Here is a 17,536-nt window from a genome sequence, read left to right on the forward strand (position 1 = left end):
GTACCACTGTTTCAGTCCCCCCGGCTCCGGTAGGGTCAAGCTGGAGTATCAGCTGAGCTGTAACAGGTACTCCTGACCGTCGCATCCACCTGAGATGTAAGTGAAGCGACGAGTCCAGGAGCACCCCCAGACTGCGAACAGAGTCCTTCGGGGAAGCGTGACCCCGTCTAGGACAAGTGGACAAATCTCCAAACCTGGACCTGGCCATGAGCATGAACTAGGAAAGATTTGGATCGGGAGAGCTGGCAGTTTTACAGACCTCTAATGTCCCTGGGACCTTGACTGGGTCAGTTGCTTCCAAGGTTTGGCTACTACTCATTTGAAGGATTTTTAAAAATTGCATCAAATAATAATTTTATAAAATGGTCTTAAAGGTATTTGAAAAGAGGAACAAGCCAATTAAGTGAAAAAAGACCCCACCTTTAGCTAGCCTCTATTGCATAAGTAAAGGATGAGTGAAGTATAATAGTTCAAGGGTTACTGGCATTATAACAATTATGGGAACAGCTTGGTCCTTGAACTACGGAATCCCTCAATATTGGCTGTACTGGTTCAAGCTGATGGGATCTGAAACATCTCCAGGGTTAGAGGCTTCCCAGCCGTAAATCTATAGAATTATATCTCTGCCATATCACTGAATAGCACAACTATTCATCATGCATGATATTTTTTTAGCGCTTGTTTACTTTGTAATTAAGTCGGAGTTTATTTTTAACAAGTTGTGTCCTTCCTCTGTCGTAAGACAAGGGAGTGGTTTGAAAAACTGTTAAACTTCAGGGCCAAGATTTTACAGCAGACACCTCATTAACTTTACTCTCTGGAGTCACACAAGGGTTGGGGGTGCATCTGTTACAGAATTATTATATTATTATTATTATTATTATATTATATTTATTATTATCCCACCTTCTTCCAGTACGACTCAAGGTGGCTTTGTATTGTAACACTGTACACAAGTGCATTGCACAGTGTGTGACCATGCGATCTGTGCACAATGTGGAATGCACAAGTTCAGTGTTCACAATGTGTGGTGCTTCTACCTGCATTATTCCAGTTTTGCAAACTCCAACGAATACAGTTATGCTGTGTTGCCCAAATGGTTTGCCCACTGACATAAAGAAATTCCAACATGTGTAAGACACCAAGAGGATGCCAGCCAGGTAAAGGTACACCTGTTCCCAAACACATCTGTTATGCCCAAGATTGTAAGGGCAACCTGTTTATTCTGAGAGCGTGTAATGAGAATCTTCCTCTCTGTGAACTTATTCACAGTAGGGCTGACACACATGAGACACCAAATTTGGTTTTAAACACCATGCATTAACATTTATTGAATCACAAAGTAATACAGTCGGCCCTTCTTATACACGGATTTTTTATACACGGATTCAAGCATACACGGTTTGAAAATGTTCCAAAAAATTATAAATTTACCTTGATGTTCCATTTTTTATTGGGGACACCCTTTGCTATGTATTATTTAATGGGACTTGAGCATACCGGATTTTGTTATACAGGGGGATCTTGGAACCAAACCCAGCGTATAACAAGGGTCCACTGTCAAGCATTGTTATCAAGAGCTCTTTCACTCACACATTCATACAATACTCACTACACTTTCCTTCCGCTGAACATTGATCAGGTGTGTTCTCGAGGTTGGGATGACACCGTTGCCGCGGATGATGCCAACCAAAATGGGATGAAAGTCCAGGGTCTTTATACTTTTTCTTCTCTCTGGCTTTTGGCTGCTGAAGTCTTGCAATATGAGCCCATTATCAACTTCTTCTTTGGAGACAGACAGGTGTTGCAATCAGTCCTGTTCAAAGCAACTCGTTTGTTCAAAGTCCTCCATGTCCTGTCAGTTCTCATCATGGCGACTCAGGAGATAAGGTTCTTCCCGGTCATAGTTCGTCACACCTGGATGGCACTCTGCTTCAGCTTCCAGTTTTCAGACTTTCCTCGCCTCGGTTGCCAAATACCTTTGTCACATCAATGCTTTGCGCGGAACCATCTTGTTTGGTTCTTTAGCTATGTTTGAGCACAATTCCTTGGTTCTTCGGTTCTTCAGCTCTGGGTTTAAGTCAGAACTCATTCATTCGTCTTACAATTCCAGCCCACAAAGGCACATTTCTAATTTGAAAAAAAAAAAAAGCAAAGCAAAATAAATCCCAGGAATAAAAAGACTAATTTTGTGCTACAAGTCTCTCCTCTGAATAGGGCTATTTTTCCACATGTTATGGTGAATTGGACAGTATGAGACATTATGCATGAAAGCTGGTGCCAGTTTTGTGCTAAGAATAAGCTGGCTTTTCTTTTGTAATTTGAATAGTTCTAGGAACAGAAAGCTGAGGGGTTTTGTGTTGTGTGTGTGTTTACTTCTCAACTGAGGCCTTTCTGATTGGAAAAGACTTATGACTACACTTTACTTCAGAAGGGGAAAAATCTTGTTGTAACTTGTGTGCTCTTACCTTGAATCACAGCAACTCATGTACCTTTTCAGGGTGAGATTAGATGGAAGTGGAGATATAGAGGATAAAAAATAATGTGGGTGGAGAAAGGAAATGCAAAGAAAGCCATAGGTTGTGTTTAGTCCTTGTAATAGCAAACCCACTGACATCAAGACTAATTTGTAGGAAGACTGCTTGTCCCATCTATTTCCTATAACAGTATGACCAAGTAGGATCCACCCCAAGCTGTGCAAAACTGCAAAAGGAAAGAGGGAAAAGAGAGTAGGACTATTTATTGATTTAAATTGTTTGAATAAGTTACTATTGATTTTTCTTGTACAACACTCAGAAATTTTGTGATATAGGGCCAGTATTAACAATAAAAAGCAACAAATAATCAAAGAACAAAGGAATGAAAGGTAGAGTGAACTAACAGGGCTTTTAATCTCAAAGCAGCTTTCTTTAAACTTGACCACAATACCTTTGAATTCACACTTGATGTAAATTGCACTTTCCAATTCTGTCTTTCCTTAAAAGCATTCACGTGGATGTAAGAAGTAACGTGGTCTAGGATCCCCTATGGACACCAAAATTTGTGCATATTCAAGTCCCATTATATAAAGTGGCAAATAAAATGATGTCCTTATATAACATGGCAAAATCAAGGCTTGCTTTTTGGAAATTTTGGAATATATATATTATATAATATATATATATATATATATTTGTTGCCCCTCCATTTTCGTGGGGGATCCATTTCAGACACAACACCCCAAACCAGGCTCACAATATTCATCCCCATTTTCTGCGCATGCTCCAAACTGTCCAGTCCCCAAGTGATAAAAACCCACATGCTCCAGGGAGGGAAGAGAAATGGGGAGGGAAAAACTCTTTGAGGAACTTGTTAAGAAAACCCTGTCATAAGTCAGAAATAAATGGAAGTCACACAACAACCACCACCACTCCTACCTATGCTGTGGTGGTACAGGTCTCTTGAGAAGGCAGTAGTGTCAAGGCTGAAAGAGAGCATCACCCAGTGCTAGTGGGAACTCCTGAAAGGTGGGTGTGATCTTCCCATTTGGGATACAGGAGAAAAAATGTCTCCTCTTCTCTCTTCTCTGCCTTTTCTCCCACAAAGATGTTTTAGTGGAGGCTACAGAGCCAGCACAGTGTAGTGGTTGGAGTGTTGGACTAGAAATCTGGAGTCAGGGTTCCGTTCCCTGCTCAGCCATGGGAGCCCACTGGCAACTTTCCACACTGTACCTATATGCGTCCATCCCAAAAATGGTTAAAGTGCTGGCATCCCAGAAAAGCAAGCCCATTTGCTATGGTTATCACACACAAGAGCACAACAAGAGGGTAAAGGCACATTACTTAGGGTTTATCAAAGGGACGGGAGGCTCTCAATTTTGAAAGAGAAGATAGCAAGGTCAATTCAAAATTCAAGCAATTATGTGATTACTTATCACACCTAAATTCGCTGTAAGGCTTCCCAACGCGACCCAGATTCTGTGCAAAGTAACGTCACAGGGTGGGTTCTTATTGCAAATGGCACCCTTCGCATGCTCAGTGAGACTCCGATGACTGGAGCATAGATATTTAGGCGAGTGGAGAGAGGAGCCAAGGAACCCCACAATTTACAAAGAGGTTGGGGGGGGCGGGAAGAATGGTTGAAAGAACATGCTCTTTTTCATATTAAAAGGGCATTTATTCCCTCTTGTCATGTTAAAACATGATATAATGGTTATCCATAGCTCTGGTCCATGCCTCTTAATTAGCAGCAGCAGCCCCCTTCAGTATGCTGAAGGACAAGCGAAGCAAATTGAAATGGAATTGCAGTGTGGTTTCATGGGAAACCCCCTCTCCAGATTTTTTTGGGGGGGGACCAGGACAAAAGGACATGTACATCACACCAAACAACAGCGTACTGATTGCGAAATTGCCTAGGACGAGTTTGGACTTTGCTAGTTCACCAAATTTACTTAATGTGGATTGATGCATGATTGCGTTCGAGTGCATCCAGACTGCCAGCAAATGCATATGGTAACCTTTCGTGCAATAACTGATAACACATGATTCCATTCAGGATGACACTGGATTTACTTCCAATTTCGTCGTGTGATGTCTCCTGGGTCAGATTCGAATTTGGTATCCAAAAGAGACAAATAAATCCCCATTGCCAGCGTGAAATACCTTTCCTGTGCATGCTCCAAAAACTGTCATTTCCACAAGTGCCCCCTGCCACATGCCCCAGAGAGGGAGGGGAAACCAGGGGGGAATCCTCTTTGCCCCAGAAACTGTCAGAGAGAGACAGAATGAGGCTTCCCTTTGCAAACTCCGTAAAACCACAAAGACCCACCACACATGAGACAGAGACAGAGACAGACAGACAGAGAGGGAGGAGGGGGCTGGGCCCATACACCTGCCTGATTCCATAGAGGGCTGAAACTCCCCGATGCCCTCCTTTCCCAGGACATGTCCTCCACTTCTCCCTCCTATCCAGGAGGAATGACAGAACGTCCTCTCTCTGCCTTCTCCCACCAACTCTTCCCTTAATTAGAGCCTGCAAGAAGAGGAGAGAAGGGGGTGAGGGAAGTGTGTGTGTATCCCTTTAAGTAAAAGGCTTTCTCCCTGCAGCAAGGGATGCTGGGAAATCTGAGAACAGCTTGCTTTTCAGCTGGCTGGAATTAAGTGAAGGGAGTGAATTCGCAAGCAAAATGGACATGTAAATATGGTAGTTTTGCAAATTTGCTCATTTCTTGATTCCCTTCACATTCTCCCTGGATTCTGTCCAGATTGGGTGCAGTGTCATGTGATAAGCAGCTGCAAAGTTGTCCTTAATACTCTGGATGACCCTGCATTGGGACCACTTTAAACTTCCAATTTTCCTCATGTGATAAAGTCCTGGGTGATCTTGGGCAAAGCATACACTCTCATTCCCAGAAAATCCTGTGATGGGTTCAGAAGTCAGAAATATACGCGGTTGTGCTTTACTCAGCTTTCAGCATATGCTGACAGCCGCACAGGGAGAAGCAGAGAAGCGTCCCATAGGGAACAATGGGGCATGCCACGTTGCTGCATGCACAAGCCCCATTCATTTAAATGGGGCTCAAACATAGGTGGAATTTGCTTTACGCGGGGGAGTTCGGAACAGATCCCCTGCATAAAGTAAGGGCGTACTGTATTTTGAAGGCACACAACAACAACAGGGCTGTGAGATGGTATGGGTTCATCCAATCACCAAAGGCAAAGCAGCTTTAAGAACAAATGATGTAAACTACAGTGTAGGACTTTAGATTATGAGGGCCTCAGAAACTCTGTGTGCTTGCACACATATGCACATATGTATTTTAAGAATACTGAATTTTACATTTTCAGTAATTATTGCAATTATGCTTATTTGAGGGTAAGGATAACCAATTCAGGTGTTTCTTAAATTGGGCCTTTTCATGCCTTAGGCTGTATCCACACTGCAGAAACAATCCAGTTTGACACTGCTTTAACTGTCATGGCCCAATGCTTTGCAATCCTGGGATTTGTAATTTGTTGTGGCACCAAAGCTCTCTGACAGAGTAGACTAAGGCCTGTTACAGACTGCCAAAATAAAGCTGCTTCGGGTCTCTTTGGAGATATGCTATTTAAATGATGCATGGGTCCTAAGAATCTGGAAGCTGCACCAAAGCTGCACTCCAGTGCTTAGGAATGGAGTGTGGCTTTGGTGCGACCTCCGGACTCTTAGGAACGATGCATCATTTAAATAGCATATCTCCAAAGAGACCCAAAGCAGCTTTATTTTGGCAGTCTGTAACAGGCCAAAGTATCTCACTAAACTACAGTTCCCAGAATCCCACAGCACTGAGCCATGGCAGTTAGAATGGTGCCAAAATACATTATTTCTGCAGTATAGATGCAGCCTCAATGGAGGAAGCTGCCTACCTTATCTCAATGGTTGCATAAGGTGGAGGGGGATTGTTTAAGTGCAGGTTTGCCTAACACAGGATACACACATATTCTTTGCATTTCATGAATAAGAAGCCAAACAAGATTGTCTGTTGAATTTTACTTCAACATTCATGGTGAGATGACAACTTCCACCGTACCTGACAGTAGAAGACTAGCTTAAGGGGCATGTGATGAGGCACGTTGTCGATGGCACATACAATTCTGTCTTCCAACAGCCCACACCTTCCTGCCTACTGCAATCCACATACCTTGCAACATTTGACAGATGACAACTGGCACACGTCACCAAGATGGCAAAAGTATCAACAAGAAAGAACAGACAAGCTAGGAGAGGCTGCAACAGTTTGCTTTTGCCTGAGCCTATGGGGAAGGACAAGATTCAACCCGTTTTTCCTTTACTTCCTTAATGAGACAACTGTGTGCAAACTACTTTTGCCTTTGAACCCAGTTTTTAGCAACTGAAGTAAGCTGAAAAAAAGGGGGTAGGAGGAGGAGAGAGAAACTGTAACATTTTAAAAGCAACTGGTAAGATGAAACAGCAAAGGATTAATCAGGACTGTCCCTGGCAAATCTAGACAGTTGGAAGTTGTGCACCCAAGACCGCTGCCTCACACATTCTGCCTATGCTAAAACTAGCCCTCATGTAAGCTCACTGGGTTGTATCCCCATCATTGTCCTTTCCAATGATGAGCATCTAAGATGAGAGTCTGTCCTCCTTGCCCCCTTTCCCTTCTTATTTCCCCTTCTCTCTGGGTGCTGCTCAGTAGGAAGAATCAGAGAAGATCCTACCCTTAGGATGATTGAGGCCACCACTGCAGACAGCAAATGTTGGGAAGGCAGAGGTGGCAGCACACGCACCTTGCTGTTTTAAGTACTTTTTCTTATTTCTGCGAGGCCATACATGACTGGGCAGGTTGTCAGTTACAATGTGGGAAATAGATTTGAGTCTTACTACGGACTTTTATCATTTGACAGTTGAAAAGTGGGATTAAAGCATGATAGCAGTGTCTGTAACTTCTGACAGGATGCTGTGCCTGTCCAGTAGCTGGTCTGTACTCCATCCGTTGCTGCAGTGCTCCTTCTCACTGATGGGCAAAATCCATCAATGCTTCCCAAGCCCACTACTTTTCCAGTGTAGATGCATGTGTGATAAATTCCTCCGGCTGCAGTTCCAATGTGCCCTTCCCCTTCCCCCTCATTGTTCCCAAACAAGCTGTTTTTCTTTTCTTTATCTTTTACTTAATGGCTTGCTATGAATGCACAACTGTGCAAAAAATAAAAATAAATACAGACCGAAAGGCATGCTGTTAAGTGCATGGGGCAGGAAGGCTGAGGAGGCCAGGGAGAGGAAGGCAGAAGTTGGGAAGGAAGCAGCACTGTGACTGGACCTTCCTTAGACTCCTGAGGTTACCTTTTACCTCTTCACCATGGAAGGCCCCTGTCACTAACACCCACCCTGCTTCTGCTCTTTTAACACTATTCCTAAGTGTATAAGGGCCCTAAGTGTCTTCCTCAAACCAGTTCAATATCGTAGCTAGTGTGCTTGCCTTTGTTTGTAGTGCAATACAGGGGAAGTCACTCAGAGATATCTCTTGTGAAAAATAAGCAGTAACTTTATTACATAACATTAAGTTAGAAAGTATTTTAGGTAGGTTACTTCAAACTCAGGGTGGTTACATTAACATACACTTTCAGCTTTATTGCAGTTCCCTCTGGACTTTCTTAAGTGACTCCCTACCGGTCTGCCTTGGGACTCTCCACTCCATTCCATGCACCTGAGGAAGGGAGGCTCAATGCTACCAGCTTCTTTCTTTCAGCTAGCCTCAAAGATGCAGACGATCCCTTTACACATTGGAAGGAAGCAGCAGCATCCTCTTCCCCTTGAAAGGGCTGCAATAGAAGCAGAGCCCTGCTACTTGTGTGCCTGGGTCTATTGGCAATGGCTTCAGAGGGGAGGGGCAGGGGTCGAGGAATGGGCGGGGGCAAGGGGCGTGGCCTCCACCTCTGGACCGTGGTGGCCACGTGCGGAGCACGGGGAGGGGAGGGCCTAGGGGGCGGGGCTTGGGCACCACGCCTCTTTGGGCCAAGATGAAGATGAAGGAGGGAAGGCGGGAGAGAAGAGGTTGAGGAGAATTCCTTGCCATCCTCCAAAAGCCTCTGGAGCCTTGGGTTTTTAAGAGAAGCCTCCTCTCTCTCTCTCTCACACACACACACCACCCTCCTGCTTCTCCTTCGTTGCCCCTGACCCTGTGTGTGTGTGTGTGTATCAGTGGAAGCCTTTCCTTGTCGCCTTGGCCACAGATAGAAGCACAAGCATCCAGCCTTCCCTCCATCCTTCCTTCCCCGCCCTCTTCTTCTCCTCCTCCTTGTCCTCCTCCGCAGCCATTCCACCTGTGAAGGGAAGCGAGGGAGACCCCCTGTCCACAGGAGAGAGAAGGCCCTCCCTCCTTCCTTGCTTCTTTCCTTTCCCGCCCCCTTCGCCACCATTACACCTGTCATGTTGCTGCTACTTCCCTGAGGGAGACCCCCGCTAGGCGCGCCTCGGGAGGAGGGGAGGGAGAAGGGAAAAGGAAGCCCTCCCCGCCTCGGGCTCTCAGGCGCCTCCAAGCCCTTTCCTCTGGCATTTTCCGCCCGGCGGAGATGTGAAGGAAGAGGAAGAGGAGCCAAAAGGAAGAGGAAGAGGAGAAGCAGAAGGAGGAGGAGGAAGAGAGAGAAGAAGAGAAGGAGGAGAAAGAGGAGGAGGAAGAAGAGGAAAAAGAAGAGAAGGAAGAAGAAGAGAAAGAGGAGGAGGAAGAGAAGGGAAGAGAGGAGGAGGAGGATCAGAAGTGCCTCCCCGGCCCTCCCTCCGCCTGCTCCCGTCCGGAGGGGTGTCTGCCGCTGGGCGCCCCTCTCTGCCCGATGCTCAGGGAAGGGGGGGCCTGTCCCGGCGGCGCCCCCGCGCCTTCTCCTCCCTCCGCGGGGCCGTTTCCAGGGCTGCGGAGGCGGGGGCGGCGGCGGCGGGGGGAGCCCGAGGAGCAGCAGCGGCGGCAGAGGCAGCGGAGGCAGCCCCCTTCCCTCCTCCTGGTTTCCCGCTCGCCGGCGCGGTCCTAAAGGATTTATCCTGGATGAAGCTGGGGTGGCGGTGGTGGTCGTCGTCGTGGTCGTCGTCTTTGTTCCCGGGGGGCTCTGGCCAAGAGAGAGCCTTCAGCTGACAAGGTACCTGCCCAGGGAGCCTCACCTGAAGGGTATTCCGCCTGGGCAGCCGGGGGGGGGGAGGATAAAGGGCAGCAGCAGCAGCAGGAGGAGGGGGTCGCCATCCTTTTTTTCCCCCTGTGCCCGGCTTCTCCTTTTCATCCCCCCCCCATTAAAAAAGGGAGACCCCTCCTCTCCCAAATAATAGGAATCGCGAGCCATCTATCTCTGCAGGCTGCGCAAGGGAGGGAAGGACCACGTTGCCCCCCACCCTTCAAGATGTGGGCATTATTTTTATTCCATGGGGAAGGGGCTGCCGGAGGGGCGTGGGAAGGCTTCCCGCATGGCTGTCAGCCGGGATCCAGGAGAGGGAAGAAAGAAGCCGGGGCTCTTTGTGGGGACACCCCCACCCCTTCTCATTCTCCCCCCCCCCCCCCTTTATGGGGGTGGGTTGGGGAGGGCCCCCCCCCCCCCCCGCAAGGTGCTAGTGATGCTGGTGGTGGCAACCAGAGGAGATGCAGTGGTTGCTAAGGGAAGAAGAAAGCCTCGCTGCAAAGAAGGAGGAGGGGAGGAAGGCGGACCAGGGGTGGGTGTATGTGTGAGGTGTGTGTGTGTGTGTGTGTGTGTAGGATCCTCCCCCGCCTCCCCCTCTTCCCTGGTTCCCATAGCCCCCTCCTGTTAAAAGACGTGTGGATGCCGAGGGGGCGGGGTGGCACTGGGGCGGCTGGAGCAGGGCCCCGGGGCATTTGCAGAGGCCGGGGCTGGGTTTAGGGGCATTTCCTCCCTCCCCCCCCCCCACCTCGTCTGCCCAGGAGAGATGGGGTACCACCAGACTTGGCTGAATGGGCACCATCTCTCTTTCTCCTTCTCTTTCCCGAGCATCGTGGAGATTGGACCTTTCGCTGCTGCGGAGAGAGAGAGAAAGAAAAAGAGAGGGACACAGAGAGAGAGAGCTGTGGCCCCGGATCCTTCTCCTTCCCCTTCCTCTCTTTCTCTCATTGATGGGCCCAGTCTAGTTCCAAAAGGAAACCAGTGGAGTTGGTCTCTTGCCTGTGGAGCTGCACCTTCGTCTTTTCCTTCACTCACCTGAAGGCTCTTTGGCTGACCACAGGCGCACAGCAGGGAGGGATGGAGAAAGAAAGAAAGAAAGAAAGAAAGAAAGGGGGGAATGGAGAGGCAAAGGTGGTGGCTTTCTTTCTCACCTGCTTGAGCTTTTTCCTTGGGGTAGTAAAAGAGGAGAAATGGGGGGCTATCCTCCCTGCTCCCCTGCCTACAGCCAAGCAAGTGAGAAGGCTCCCCTTTCCTCCTTTTGGGGACACAGCAGGAAGGAATGGGCAAGTGACAGATGCAAGGAGCCCCTCTTTCACCTGCTTCTTTCTCTGGCTCTCTGCAGGAGGCTCTCTTCCCCCTCCCTCTCGATGATCTCTCTCTTTGTGTTAATAGTACCTTGGATAAAAATATACCCAGAAGATGGGGCGGTGAGTTGCTCCTTGCAGGAACAGCTATCAGCTTTGGCTGCTTTGCACGCCAGGGCCACTCCCCTGTGCTCTGCCACCCAGAAAGAGTTGGACAGTCCGGGCATTTCTCTGTTGGGAAGCACCAGAAGGCCCAGTCCCCCTTTTCATGTGGCACTTGCCCTTCTTTCACGGTGAGCATCGTGTAGAGTGGTGGCTCTCAACTTCCCTAATGTCATGGCCCTTTCATACAGTTCCTCATATTTTGGTGACCCTACAACCATAAAATTATTTTCGTTGCTACTTCATAACTGCAGTTTTGCTATGTGATTTCCAATGGTCTTAGGCGACCTCTGTGAAAGGGTCCTTTGACCCCCAAAGGGATCGCGACCCACAGGTTAAGAACCGCTGATGTAGAGGATTGTGCAAGTGAGAGAGTGATATGAAGGAAAAGGCCTGTTCCTGGTGTCTCCCTATAACCTGGAACCAGCTTTTCGTGAGGGAATGGACTCTTCTCACTGGGATCAATACCCACTGCTGCATTCCCCATAGACAGAGAGAGCAAGTGAGCAGAGTCCTTGCACATGCAATAGACTGCTTCCTTGCACTCTTCCCATCTCTCTCAGCATTTTAGTGGTGGCGCCTGAGCCTGAATGCCTCTTCAGAAAAGGAAGGCAAGTGAGTGGAGAGAAGCAATTTGGAGGGGGGGGGGGTCAATGTCACAGGGCCCAGCTTTCCCAGCTGAGAGAACAGCAAGTGAATAGAGGTGCTACCATCCTTCTCTAGTTCATATATGGATTTGTGGCCAGTCTTCCTTGTTCTCTTTCTCTGTAGCATGTTGTCCAAAAAGAGACTGCTTGATCTTGTAGCTCTTGGTGCAATTTCAGTGCCTGTGCACATCCATGAACATACATGGCTTTGTTCTGGCTGGGTTTTTTGCCTGCAGATAAGAACACTGTTGGGGAATTCAGATTTTAACATGTCACGAAATGAGTGGGGTGTGAAAGCAAAATGGGAGGGCTGATAGCTAGCTAGCATGGCATTGATTTCAGTGCAGTGCTGACTGTCCCCAGTGGTAATTGCTCTGCAATGATGTGTGGTATCACAGTTCTCTTTTGTGTTTTAAAGTAACTCAGGTGGTGTTTTATTTTATCGCTTTCTCTTACCTATCTTTTGCTGTTACTGTTATGAAAAATGAAAATGCATGGGGAAAAAATTATAATTTCCTAAGTGTGAGAAACAACAACCTGTTTCAGCCCACCTTCATGAGCTCTCTTTCTCTACCATCCATACCATCCCTTTCCAGTGATGTGTAACTCAGAATGGCTTACATTTGGGATGTGAGAGAATCTGTATGAAAGAGTGTTCTGTGACCCAACCTTGCAGTTCCTTCAGAGCTACCCCAGTTCATTATACACCTAGAGTGAGCCTCGCATTAATTAAAATGATGTAAAATTGAATCTAGATTGTAATAGTTTGTACAAGGGTAACTGCAACTAGTAAAATCTTGCAGGCAAACTCCCAGGTGTATGTGGAAAACAATGTTGGTAAGTTTATGTGAGAAACAATGTTTGGCTTAATGGAGGAGCCATATTTACAATCGGCTCTCCATATTCACGGATTCTTTATCCACAGATTCAAGCATCCACAGTTTGAAACTATTAAAAAAAATGTAACTTCCAAAAAGCAAACCTTGATTTTGCCATTTTTGTAAGGGACACCATTTTACTTGTATTTAATGGGACTTGAGCATCCACAGATTTTGGTATCCATGGGAGAGGGTCCTGGAACCAAATCCCAGTGGATACTAAGGGCCCACTGTGTGCGTATGTGGCGACTCCATTAGGCCAAAGCGTGTTTCAGGTATTCCTCCTGTTTGGCTGCACCCATGCTAAGGAATGATATTCTTCATCTAAAGTTTGGAGTCTGTTTTGATGATGCAGCATACCATTTGGTAAATCTTAAAGGAGGAGGCTGCAGCAAAATTTCACAGTGTTGAAAGCTCCAGTTCAGGATTCCTGCAGCTAGATTTTCCCCTGCCTAGCTTGGTCAGTTCCAACAGTTCTCAAACTTTTGTCTTTCAGGTGGTTTTAGCTTCAGCTCTTAGAATCCTTGACATTTGGGCAAGCTCACTAGGGCTTCTGGGTACTGAATGGTCAATTCCATTCTGTTCCTTATGCCTCCTACCAGTCAGCATTCCAGACCTATGGAGCATGCTAAGTCTTCATTGGGAGGCTATGGGTGTCTCTCCTCATCTCCCCCCACAGCATTTTCCTGCGGTAATAGTAGTAATCATAATCATAAAAGAAGTATTATTTCTATAAACCAAGGTGTTTATCCAGGGCTATGGAGGCTGTTTGTGCATTGGATGGTGCTCTTTTGATTGCCTCAGGAATTACTCTTACTTGAACTTTAGAGCTATATAGAATGGTTCTCCATTTTTGTACAGAAAGAATATATGCCACTTGATGAAATAAAATGTGAATCAATGTACCTTTACAAAGAATGGAAGTTTTAAACCTCAGTTGTAGAAAACAGTTTACAAACAGGCTGTCTTTGTTTCTAGTTAAAGCAGGGGTAGGCAACCTGCGGCCCGTGGGCCGGATGCGGCCCGGCGAGGCCTTGGGACCGGCCCCAGCCCGGTCCTGCCGCCGATTGCCGCTGGGGCCTTTGGGGGGCAATTGTCTATAGAAGCCTCAAAAACATGCATTTATATTAACATTTTTTTAAAAATCAGCAAATTTTTTCACATGTCCTCCATGTTTTTTAAAAAAGTGTCTTCCATTTGAAAATTTTGTCCTACATTTGTCCTGGTTTATTTATATATTTAATTTTTAAAAAAATTATTTAATTATTTATTTTTTGGCTTCGGCCCCCCAGTTGTCTGAGGGACAGCAACGCGGCCCCCGGCTCAAAAAGGTTGCCTACCCCTGAGTTAAAGCTTGCAAAGGCCATGTAATGGATCGATGCAAATTTCTAGTAATTTTAACATCTTCAGTTATCAGATATGACTATATCCAATATATTGAATGGAAATAATATTTTGTTTTCATTTACACCTACCTTGTATAGTCTTGTACAGTGAGCCCTCCATATCCACAGATTTTCTATCCAAGGATTCAAGCATCCATGGTTTGAAAATATTTTTAAAATATACAAATCCCAATAAGCAAACCTTGATTTTGCCATGATATATATGGGGATCATTTTACTATGCCACTGTATTTAATGGGACTTGATCATCCATGGATTTTGGTATCCACAGTCCTGGAACCAAATTCCACCAGATAGCAAGGGCCCACTGTATACAAAATAATTTCCCTACATTCCTGCACATTTCACCATGTCACTATACTAACAGCTTCTTTTTTGTCTTTTTTGACCAGAGAGACATGGATACTTTTCGAGGAATGTTTTGTAGCCAGCATAGGAAGGGATGATTCTTTGATTGATGGTTATAGACAACTCTGTGAACTGTACTTGAGGTTCTAGACACTTGTGGTTTATTTAAGTGTCTTTTTGCAGGCAGCCTGTATGATAAAATTGTCGTCTTTGAGTAGCCATGGGTAAGGTGGATATTGCAAGGTAGTGAAGCTGAGGTTCTTTAATTTGATCATGAGGTATACACTTGATATGTATACGTGGATAACAGCATTCTGTGTCCTTTAATGTTTATGAAGAGATCGACTCTTATTTCCCTTTTCACTTCCTTGTAACAGAGTTTAGCTTTGAAATGTGAAACAAACTTTCTGTTGTCCATCCTCACATACCTTCTTTCCCATTCTGGCAGTTTCCCCTCTCCGCTCTTTCATCTTTCACAGCCACTTGTGGGAAGGCAGTTAAGCCCCTGTGTTAAATGGAGACTTGCTAGTGTGATGTGGAGATGGGCGAAATATAGCATTTACCTTATTGAACATCAAACTGCAGAAAATAGGGATTGGCTGTGTGGCCATCTGCATATTTGTGGAAATAAATCTACTCAGTAGCTAAATAGCCTCAGTGGAAGTAAATTGGATATCTTAAATGTTTCCTTGCAACAGTGCTCCTCAGAAGATCTGTGACACACAAGCCCCTTTGAGTTTAGGGGATCTGGTTTCTGAATTGTTCCTGGTGAGATTTTAATTAGCCTCTTCCCTTCTGTAAGAATGAGGCAGGTGGATGTGTCTCTTTGTGGCCCACTTAAGAATATTATAGCCCTGTTTAAAACCTAAGTTCCTGATAAGAGGAAGATAAGTATATTCTTTCCCTAGGTATTTATAATGTTGTCGCCATGGTAACATCTTCATGCTTTGTACTTGGCCTCTGACATTTTCACCTAAAGAAAGCTCAGCACAGAATTTTATTCTTGTTTCTCTTAGGGTGTTGGTGGGCAGTTGGGAAGCAAAGAAGGTTGAAGTTTGAATAACAGCAATTATATTAAATGTATTCTTGTTAGTGTTACAAGCACACACACACACACACACACGCAAATCAGTAACTTGTGCTGACAAGTTATGTGGGTGTCTGTTCTATGCATCAGTTTATTCTAGTATTCAACAAAAGATGCAGACTTACCATGGCAACCTCCTTCTTTCTTCATCAAACGTGGCAGTGCGTATGTGCTAGAAAAAAGTAGCACCTTTCTAAAGAAATCACAACAGTGCACTTTAAAATCCAGCAAAATAACCCAATTGTGCAGAACATGTATTCTGAAAGGAATTAAATATAGGTTGGTGGGTGGGTTGGTAAGACACTGACCTACACTTTCCAAAACCAATTAATTTGGTTGTTAGATAAGATTGATTTTATACTGCTTTAAAAAATGATGATACCAAATTAGGGAAAGTCATGTGTTTAACAATGGGATTCTTTCCCACCCAAAGTAGAGTGCTACTGACACAATAAATCTGTGTGCATTCAAGAGATTTCGAGTTGTCTTGTCGTTTTTTTGGGAAAACAATTATACATTCCAAGAGGCTATCTGTATTTCAAATCTCTTATAAATTAACCCCAACTAATTGAGAAACATTTGCACACCTGATGTTTAGCAAATATAGTTAATGGAAAGATGACAGTGATTATTGACAAACATAAAAAATAAGTACACTGAATTTCTGGACTAAGTGTAAATATTCTACATTCTCAAGAATTAAGTTTTGCATTTTTACTGTATATGAAACAGTATATTAATGAACATGCAACATAATGTTTAACCCTCAATCTAATGTTTTCCAATGGGAGAGAGGTACTGTTCCTGCTTATTTTTCTTCCATTAAAATCACTGGTAGATTATTAAAATGACTTATTAGTGGATATCTGTGGATTTTGTTTGAAGAGTGGTTTTTTTTTAAGTGTCTTCCGCTTCATATAGTTGTGTAAGTATGAAACAATGATGACATGGGACAGGTATATTATATGGAGGCATATAATGTTTATTCTGCTGAAAGTGTCTCTTAAGCACCTAATTCCTAAATGATCTGCCATTTTTAAGATTTTAGAACTTAAATAATGTTTAAATTTTATTTCTATTGGAAGAAAAAAATAACATACAATTGTTGCTTTATGATGTTTTAACTGTGTTTTACATTTTAAAGAGTATATGACTCCTACATTGTGTTATTATGTGCTTGCAAGTAATTTCTGACTAGTGATGACTCTAAGGTGAACCTATCATGAGGTTTTCTTGGCAAATTTTGTTTGGGGACAGGGGCTGCCCTTGACTTCCTCAGAGGCAGAGAGTGTGTGACTTACCCAAGATCACCCAGTAGGTTTCCATGGCTGAGTGGGGATTCATATTCCATCCTCCATCCAGCAAGCATCCTATCCAGCAAGCATTACACCATTTTTTGTTTTTTCACAGTGGGTCTGCATGCCCGTGTGTGCATGTGTGTGCCAACAGTAAGCAAAAAAGGGAACTTTACCCAAGATTCAAATCAAAAGTTTGTTTTCATCTTACAACAAAGCCCCTAGGGGCTGCTTTTCCTGATTCTGAAAAGTCCTGGATATCAGAATCACTTGGAAAGGGGGGCGGAAAGCAAAGGGGTTATGAGAAGCAGTAACAGCCAAATATCACACTGAAAAGGAGGAGCTTGTTCTGTGGACACTGATCTTAATTCACTTAAAGATTCAGGATGGAAAGGGAAGTGAGGGAAGAAACATTTCATTTTTTTTCTTTCTCGTTCTGTTTGCCTATGTTGGGAGAAAATTTAAGCTTCCTCACATACTCACTAGGGCGTGAAGAAGGGAAAGGCATTGGATGCAGGAGCCACCCAGTGAGAGTGCAAGGCGGGTGGTAAGAGTGACAGGAAAACAAGAAGGCTATTGCTTGGTAGATTTATGCATGATGGGAAGGTAAAATAAAGCAATAGGAAGAAATACTCTTTTGTACCAATTAGAATTCAGCCATGGGAAATGTGTGGCTATCAATACAATCTGAGTCCAGTGTGTCATACCGAGGGTGAAATCTGACCAAAATACTGCATACTGGATCTGGATTATTTTGCCGGTGTGGGTTGATTTGGA

At 44.9% G+C, this 17,536-nt stretch overlaps 1 protein-coding gene across 5 annotated transcripts in view; it reads left to right on the forward strand.

Annotated features, from left to right (window-relative positions):
- The first annotated feature begins 9,413 nt into the window (after nt 1-9,413).
- Nucleotides 9,414-17,536, forward strand: part of LRRC7 (leucine rich repeat containing 7) — a 255,262-nt gene continuing 247,139 nt past the window's right edge. For all 5 annotated transcript variants that reach the window (XM_042461793.1, XM_042461796.1, XM_042461797.1 and 2 more), the window contains exon 1: nt 9,414-9,605. The gene's annotated coding sequence lies outside the window, so the exon portion shown is untranslated. The remainder of the gene's footprint in view (nt 9,606-17,536) is intronic.

The sequence above is a fragment of the Sceloporus undulatus genome, chromosome 4 (assembly GCF_019175285.1).
Source record: "Sceloporus undulatus isolate JIND9_A2432 ecotype Alabama chromosome 4, SceUnd_v1.1, whole genome shotgun sequence".
NCBI classification, from domain to species: domain Eukaryota; kingdom Metazoa; phylum Chordata; class Lepidosauria; order Squamata; family Phrynosomatidae; genus Sceloporus; species Sceloporus undulatus.